Below are 9,077 nucleotides of genomic sequence, written 5' to 3'. Positions count from 1 at the left end.
GAGCCTTTTTTGAGGTTGATGACGCCGGCTTGTACTAGGGGGCATAGCTGCAAATTGAGGGGTTATAGATTTAAGACAGATTTCAGAGGCAGGTTCTTTACTCAAAGAGTGGTAAGGGCGTGGAATGCCCTGCCTGCCAAAGTGGTTAACCCAGCGACATTAGGGGCATTTAAACAGTCCTCGGATAAGCATATGGAAGATGATGGGATAGTGTAGGGGGATGGGCTTAGATTAGTTCGCAGGTTGGCGCAACATCGAGGGCCGAAGGACCTGTTCTGCGCTGTATTGTTCTATCTTCTATGTTTTCCACCTTGGTTCAAGCTTTGGATGATACCAGTCCCGGACAAGTACGAAATCTCCGATCTGTGGCTACGAAGAACGAGTCTGGTCCTTAAGGTCTTGGACCGGTGTCTGTGGAGCTGGCCCGAAGGCGCACTTCACCTGTGAATGGAGAAACTTTGGAGATGATGTGCATCGCAGGAAGTAACTTTTCATTTCTTCTCCCATCACATTCAGGTCAGTTTGGGTGGGTGGGCTGGTATTGGCATCCCAGGGTGTTCTGCTGGATCAGCCCCAGACTATTTCTGCTGTCGAGAGCCCAGTAGTAGAATGGGGCATTATTCGCATGTGGTACAGAGCTAGGGGCAAAACCTTTAACCAGTTGAGCCTGAAGTCTGCTGTCAACTTGGTCAATTTCACTTTGAGTGTTCTGTTAGCTCTTTCCACTCTTCCTGCCACCCCAGGGTGGGGGGTGCGGTGTCAGGCACAGTGGAATTGCTGCTGCATACGTGATGCATCATACAGTTCCTTTTTGATCTTTCCTACAAAGTGAGGGCCATTGGCGAACTAATTTGTCGAGGGACTCCAAACCTCAGTATTATTCCAGTTAGTAATAATTTTACTACTGTTGAGGCTTTGTTATTTGCTATTGGAAAAACCTGTATCCATGTACTGAACACATCTACAAAGACAAGGCAATATGTATAACAGGTTACGTGTGGTAATTCAATAAAATCCAGCTGAATGCATTCAAACGGTCCACCCAGCCAGGGTGTTTTTCCTGGTGAGCATCTCACCCTCTGACCCACATTGTTTTGTAGGCATTTTAGATGATGCTCTACGAGACTGGGCTGCCTCAGCCAGTCTGGGGTGCCACCAGGTACGGAGCATAATACCACTCATTCCCTCCTTGCCAAGCTGGGTGTCAGAATGCAACAGTCAACAAGCATTGGTAACAAAGTATCAGGGACACACACTTAGCCGACTGGGGTAAACCAAAGGCCCGAGGACGCAGAAGGTAAACATCCATGCGCCTTCCAAATATTCTTTTCAGAAGCAGGGGCGTCCCCCTGTAAGTGCTGAGCACTGACTGTGTCTAGCATGCCCGTCTTGTCTGAAGGAGGCGAGCAATTTACAATCTGCTTGTTCATAGAGGGCACAATGAAAGTTTGATCTGCAGCTGCCTGTTTGGCAGGCCTGATCAGCCCAAGTGTTGCCCCGAGTAACGATAGAATCATCGGAGGCATGGGCAGCGCATTTGATAATAATCAATTGTTCAGGGAAGAGGATTGCCTGGAGAAGGTTTTTAACTTGCAGGGAATTCTGGATGGGTGTAGCTGAGGATGTTAAAAACCCACTCTGAGATTATAACTGGCCGAAATGCTGAGAGATGCCAAAGGCATACGGAGAGTCGGTGTAAATATTCACTGACTTCGCTAAGGCTGGGATGCAAGCGCAGGTCAGGGCAAAAAGTTCTGCTTTCTGAGCAGACACCTTGCGGGGGGCGGCGTGTTGGGCGAGTCAAATGCTGCCGATTCTAATGTAGAGGCAGCAATGGCAATCGCGAATCCGGTCGGGCGGGGGGGGGGGGGGGGGGGTTACCCAAGGGGGACATGGAGGAACTGCCATCAACAAACAGGATAAGGTCCGGAGAAGGGAGCGGGATGGCAGTATGCTCTGGGCGGTGAGAGGTTAGAAATTGGTTCCTTAATAAGCAGTCATGTGGGGCTTCTGAGAACTCATCGTGGGGGCGGCTCCATAATGTGGCTGGGGTAATAGTGGAGGAGAAAGAGCAAGTCAACAGGGGATTGTTAAGGAGTGCGACTTCGTAGCGGTTCAAACGTGCCTGTGTAAGGTGTTGTATCTGGTGGGAGGAGAGGAGGGGTACTATGGCATGTGAGGTACAGATGGTAAGAGGCTGGTGGAGAGTACATTCGAGGCTGCAGTGACTAAAGAATAAATCACAGGAAGAATCTGGGAACAAGCGGGTATAGCCCTGAGCTACAGAGTTCAGGTTGGAAGAGTCGGAGACAACCGGTCGTTTGTGATCGCCGTGAGTCTGTGTCAAGACTCCAGTAGCACACCCATCCAGAACATTAGCAGAAGCTGGAAAGGCTTGTCATATAAAGGTCTTCCCAAAGCCAGGGCCACAGCAAGGGCTGCTTTAAATTTTGTAAATGCTGACTGTTGTTTGTCAGAGAGGGTGATGTTTTGTGGGGTTTGACAAGAAGCCAAAGGGGTTGGGAGTTTAGTAAGCAAAGCTACATTAGGGAGCCATTGTTGACAATAATTTACTAATCCTAGAAAGGCCCTCAGTTGTTTAGGGGTGGTGGGCAAGGGAGTTGAAAGAATAGGGGCAATGCACTGAGGGGTGACCTGCATGGTATTTTGACCCCCCCTCCCTCCCCGTGGTGGGTTCGGGTGAGGGTGTGTGTGATTGGGAAATTATCGATTTCTCTTATGGGAGTCCTTCTTTCGGGGGCTCCTCTGAGGTTCCCTCCCAAACCCAGTCCTCAGATTGACTATCCCTCCTTGTGAATCAACACTATCACACTCTTCACTACTTGCAGAATCGCTAGGGAATACTAAACAGAGGGTCAAGAGAACTCTACGCGGGGTTTACGTTTTTTTGGTCTTCCCCTGTGGGTTTTAAAAGAATCCTGACCTGCCTCCTTTGGTCCACTAGCAGCCAGTTCTATATTCTGTTTCCTGTTTGCCTGTTCAGTTTTAGACCGAGTGCGACAGGAGACAGGGTCTGTACCGGCTGTGGGTTTGTCAGGGGATCCATGTGGGCTGATTACTGAAGGGCTTGGAGATTCTATAGAAGGAGGTTTGGTTTGGTTAGCGTACGGTGGCGGTGACAGGGCTCCGGGCGATTGCTGGGACTGATGGCAGAGTTGGGGTGCCTGCAGATGTAAGTTGGCCAAGGATGGGTAGAGTTGTTGAGGGGGTTGTGGTTCCAATGGTTCAGAAGAGTGCCTTTCCCTCTCCTCCTCGTCCTGTTTATCTGTGTCATTAATTTGAGCAACATTGGCATGCCAGATATGTCAGGAGGTACCTTTTTTTAAATTTTCTGTCAATGCGGCCTGCCGCTCTAATCCGCTTTCTTTTTCTCCTCTTTCCATTTCCAGCCTTTCTTGTTTAACCCTTTATTGTTCATTCATCCCATGGCCCTCACACTGCAGCTTTAACACCTCCCAAGGCTGAGGTTTTCCCTCACTATCACGGGCACTAATCCCTCTTCTACATGCATTATCCACCCAACTGGCCAGTTTTGATTTCTCAGTCAGCTCCTCAGCTCTCTTTCTCCAGGATGACATTAACCTTTCCCATTTGCTTCCCGCATTACGAGCCCATAGTGCCTCCTCGGCTTTCATACATGGATCTCTATCCTACCTTCCCCCTAATGGCCAATTCTCATTCCCCATTTTTTTTTGTTTCGGCATGCCGGCGGACGTCTGTACTGGACTTTATTTTTCTTGTCATTCCCCCGTAACCGATGTAAAGGGGTTCCAACACCTGACCTATCCAAAGTTTGTCCCATTCTTAGCGCTCTTACCTTTTACTGATTTCTATATCCTACACCAGTGCCCTTCGTCTCAACACCCACATCAGGGCCCTGACCTTCACGTGGGGGAATACCCCTCTTAACAACTGGTCTAAGGCAGTGTGGTTGACACAGGCAGACACTGTAACTATCCTATACCTCCGTCTGAACACTTATTCTACGGTACCAATCTTATACTAACCCCCCGGAATTACTTAGTCAGTTTTACCTGACCTGGGGACTATAATCTCGGCCACTGGGGGTCTCTAAACTCCCGGATTTCCTGGTTACCCGACCCGGAGACTCTAACCCCGGCCACCATGGGACTCTAACCTCCCGGATTTTACCAGTTACCTGACCTGGGGACTCTAACCCTGGCCACCGGGTGACTCTAATCTCCCGGATTAGTTCGTTTTCGGAGACCCTCATAGACTTACTGCAATAGCAAGGCACTGACCTCTTTAGAAGAACACAAATCCTTTATTTCTAAGCAAGTACAAGCCGTGGAGGATCACTGTACTCAACTCAGAACCGAGTGCAGAATCTCGTAAGCAATTCACCCGGAGCAGCGGACAGTCTCCGTTTTTTATACTTTATGGAGTTCATAATACATAAAGCAATTTTACATCTCACAGTGGGATGATGCATGAAACAATCACTTCATCGGAAAATAACATGATACACAAACAATTACTACATTGAAAACATAAAGAGGGCAGGATACAGTATTGATCGTTCATGAAGTGACTGCAAATGGCAGGAGGTGGCTTCAAGTTGCTGAAGTGACAGAATGTAATTTCAAGCCGAAGTGTCTGGCTTGAACAAAACTCAGTGCCCTGGTCCCTTTAGCAGAAACAGAAGTTACATTCTTTACAGGATCTCAGAAGTCTCACACCTTTACAAACACTGCCAACCTAATCTCATTTGAGAGAGTTCCCAGACCCCCTTGAGCAGGAAGATAAAGATTTACAAAGTTTATACCTAATTCTAGTCGGGCAGGAAGTCTTAAGGCAGTGCCTGCATACCTCTGTGTAAGTAGATAAACAGTATTAAATTATCGAGAATGTATAAAGTAATGGGATGTTGTCCCAATAACATCTCACTCTGATGCTGCTTTGCCCGTTGTGTTCATCCAACTCTACGCCTGTTGTCTCAACTGTCTTTTCCTGTCTCCTCCACTCCAGCAGGATTTCAAACACACTTTACGCTGTCTCTTTAGTTTTGTGATTCCGGTTGTTCTGATACAGCAGCGATGTGCTGAATTGCTTTGCTGCTGCTTCAGTGTTTACGTGATCCTTAGTAGCATGAGACAAACTCATCTGCTGAGTTCAGTTTACTGGTGCGCAAAGACAACTTCTCTTGTCATAAACTGTTTAACAGTTTCTCACACCTTTCAAATAAAACTGACTCTTTCTATTTCCCCAGATTTGTCAATGAACTGCCCCATGGAGTTTCCATCCATCGACTCCATTGTCGTAGTTTGTCCACTCTGTCGGTTTTTATTTAAACTTCATTGAGCTTCTTCAAAGCTGCTGCAACTTTAGGTCTTGTACGTTTCCCATTTCCCACCGTCCTGTCTCTCTCCCTTGAACTTGTCGTGTCATTTTCATGTTGATTTTGACCAAAGCTGCCTGATGAATCCCTGATTTCACCTCCGTGTGTGCAGTTGTATCTGTCAGTGAGCAGGGAGCAGTGTTACACCCCTGTTATCTCCACGCCAGAATCAGGATTGAGGATGAAACTATCGCAGCCATTTCTCAATCCCGTTCCATCTTATCCTTTCCCTCTGACTCATGTGCAACCCCCCTGTGAGGCTGGTCCCATGGTGTAATGGTTAGCACTCTGGACTCTGAATCCAAGAATGTGAGTTCAAATCTCAGTGGGGCCACAAATTGCTGTGTCCCTGCCAGTTGTTTAATTTGTGGCCTGACAGGGAAATGTGTCTCTGACACAGGCCTTTCAGCACCGACACATCAGAGCTCATAAAATTTCTGCCAGACCAGTAAGCACCGTACGATCCGAAAGCTTCTTTGGGAACTCGGCAGTTTAATCTGCCTCTGGACCAAGTGGAAAGCCGGTCCTGTGCATGTGGCCACCAAAGATTCACAAGTACCTTTTCCCATCAGAAACTCGTGGGGTGGAACTTCTCCCCTTTCAGTCCCAGCCGGAGTTTTGGTAAAGTAATGGGTCTTTTGAAGCTGATTACTTTCACTGGCGGAAGGAAGTTTCCACCGAAATTTGTATTCAATCTTACCTGGTGAGTCACAGAACCCTGTTTTGTAGTTTGTTGAAACTCAAAACTGAAAAAATTGCCTCCCTGATCAAATTTTCATTGGCAAGCTCTCGTTGAGCTTCCCAAATCCCGCTGTGGTTTACATTGACAGATTGGAAACTATCTTTCCCTCTGAGATAGTAGGAACTGCAGATGCGGGAGAATCTGAGATAACAAGGTGTACAGTTGGATGAACACAGCAGGCCAAGCAGCATCAGAGGAGCAAGAAAGCTGACGTTTCAGTCCTAGGCCTTTCTCCAGAAATGAAGATTCAGATTTCTGAAGAAGAGTCTGGGCCTGAGATATCAGCTTCCCTGCTCCTCTGATGCTGCTTGGCCTGCTTTCCATCTTGTTATCTCAACTGTCTCCTCCACTTCAGAAGGTTTTCAAACACAATTTAAGCTGCCTCTTTGGTTTCATGATTCTGGTTGATCTGATACAGCAGCGAAATGCTGAATAGCTTTGCTGCTACCTCATTGCTTGTGTGATCTTTCGTAGCATGAGACAAACTCATCTTCGAAGTACAGTTTACCGCTGCCCTCTACTTTGGTGCGCAAAGAGAACTTATCTTGTCATATACTTTTCACCAGTTTCGCACACCTTTCAAATAAAACAGACCCTTTCTGTTTCCCCAGCTTTGTCAATGAACTGCCCTACATCGTTTCCATCCATCAACTCCACTGTCATAGTTTGTTGACTCCATCAGGGTCTGGCGGAGGAAAGGTTCCACTGTAATTTATGTTCAGTCTCCATTCAGCTTATGATTGAACAGGAAGCAGACAAGAAATCAAACATCTGCAATTCTACTCATGTAGATCAAATGTTAGTATTACTTCCAGTGGCAGGTGAACATTTATATGCAAGGTGTAATGGCCCATATGAAATCAACAGAAAATTGAGGGAGATGAATTCTATGACAAGAAAGCAAGCCAGAAAGAAACCTCACAGAGCATATCATGTGAATATGCTCAGAAGGTATTTTGAGAGGGAAGGGAAGCAAAAGGAGGATGTGTTCCTGTTTACAACACAGAGAGAAGAGCCAAGCTCAGAGCGTTCTGAATTGGAAATTCCTCCAACTAAATTGAACAATGAGGAAGTTTTCAAATATTGTGATAAATGGTTCAGTTATGTTTAGAATGAAAATTAAAATGACCTGAAAGATTTATTGCAGTCATATGTCAAGCCAAGTGAGAATTACTGGAAGCACGAACCTGATTGCACAAACTGTTGATATCGGAAATGCTGTTCCAACTAAGCAACAGCCTGGTAGAATTAAACATCAACCATCCTGTTGGCACAGGTTGAAAAATAGTTTGTATGCTTGCGAAAAGATAACTTAATCAATTCAGTTGCAGTGACTGGAGCTCATCCATCGTAATTATCCCAAAATCAAATGGCACACATAACAATTCTGTGTGGACGATTGCAATGTCAAATCAGTTACAAAATTTGATTCATATCCTATTACACATTTGGAAGACTGTATTCAGAAGGTGGGACAAACAACTTATATTTCAAAGTTGGACTGACTGAGAGGAGAAGGTAGCTTTGGGAGAGGTGATTGCCGAGTTGTATTTTCACTTGGCTGTTAATTCCAGAGACCCAGATAATGGTCTGGGGGCCCAGATTCAAATCCTGCCATGGCAGATGGTAGAATTTGAAGTCAATGACATAAATTGAGTTAAGAATCTAATGATGACTATGAATCAATTGTTACTTGTCAGGAAAAACCCATCTGGTTCACTAATGCCCTTTAGGGCAGGAAAGTGCCATCCTTACCTGGTCTGGCCTACATGTGACTCCAGGCCCATAGCAATGTGGTTGAGTCATAACACCCCTTTGGATATTGGGGATGGGCAATAAATGCTGCCGAGCCAGCAACACCCTCATCCTGTGAATGAATAAAGAATTACAGTATCCAACAGAGGGAAGTAAAGTAAAGAAGTAAAGAGTTTACAACAGCAGAGGTAATGATGAGTTGTATGCCTACTCCTGCTCCTATTTATTCCGGTGTTTTTAATTCTCCCAGGGGATATGTGTGCCTGGTCCGGACAGGAAGATCATTTGTTGGCCGATCATCCAAACTGATGTTTTCGCGCCCTGCTAATGACCTTATAGAATCCCTACAGTGTGGAAACAGGCCCTTCGGCCCAGCAAGTCCACACCGAACCTCCCAACCAGACCCATTCCCCTATAAACACACCTAATTTACACATCTACAACATGACAGGCAATTTAGCACGGCCAATCCACCCGAGCCTGCACATCTTTTGACTGTGTGGCAAACCGACGCAAACACGAGGAGAATGTGCAAACTCCACACAGATAGTCTCCCTTGGCTGGAATTGAACCTGGATATCTGGTGCTGTGAAGCAGCGGTGCTAACCACTGAGCCACCATGCCACCCTTTCTCCCCTTCTCACCTCTTCCTACAGCGCCTTTCATCAGTCAGAAAATACAGAAGCCAGAACTCATACGCAAGCAGGTTCAGGAACTGCCTCTTCCTGGCCGTTAACAGACTGAGTAATGGACTCTCCAGCCTCAAATAAAACTGATCTTGTTAATGTTGATCATGCCTAGTCCATGCCGTGCGCCACGTCCCCTGTATCCCTCTCAGTTGTTTTGATCTGTGCATCCTTTGCTTATTATTTTCGGCCTGGACTATTCATAAATAAAGCTGTAGTGCGGTACACATGAGAAGAAATAAATACAATCAAATCAAACCAAATCAAATTTCAGAGCACAGTTAGGTGTCAAACTCCTTGCAGTGAGTGTGGAGTCACAGACATGCCAGTCTGGGTAAACCTGACAGATTTCCATCTCTAGGAGGTTACAAAGAGATATGTTTTCCATGGATAAAAGCAAACTGCTGCGGAAATTTACAACAAAAATGGAGAAATTCAGTGAGTCTGGCAACATGTGGCGAGAGAGAAAAACAGATGTTTTCAGTCTGGTATTTTGCTTCTTTGGAGCCAAGGT

The 9,077-nt window shown here is 46.2% G+C and overlaps 1 non-coding gene across 1 annotated transcript; it reads left to right on the top strand.

Annotated features, from left to right (window-relative positions):
• The first annotated feature begins 5,642 nt into the window (after positions 1–5,642).
• On the top strand, positions 5,643–5,714 carry trnaq-cug (transfer RNA glutamine (anticodon CUG)). The gene has a single exon. It is a non-coding gene; the product is annotated as a tRNA-Gln (tRNA).
• Positions 5,715–9,077: the final 3,363 nt, after the last annotated feature.

The sequence above is a fragment of the Stegostoma tigrinum genome, chromosome 45 (genome assembly GCF_030684315.1).
Source record: "Stegostoma tigrinum isolate sSteTig4 chromosome 45, sSteTig4.hap1, whole genome shotgun sequence".
NCBI lineage: Eukaryota > Metazoa > Chordata > Chondrichthyes > Orectolobiformes > Stegostomatidae > Stegostoma > Stegostoma tigrinum.
This window is presented reverse-complemented; position numbering and strand designations above follow the sequence as displayed.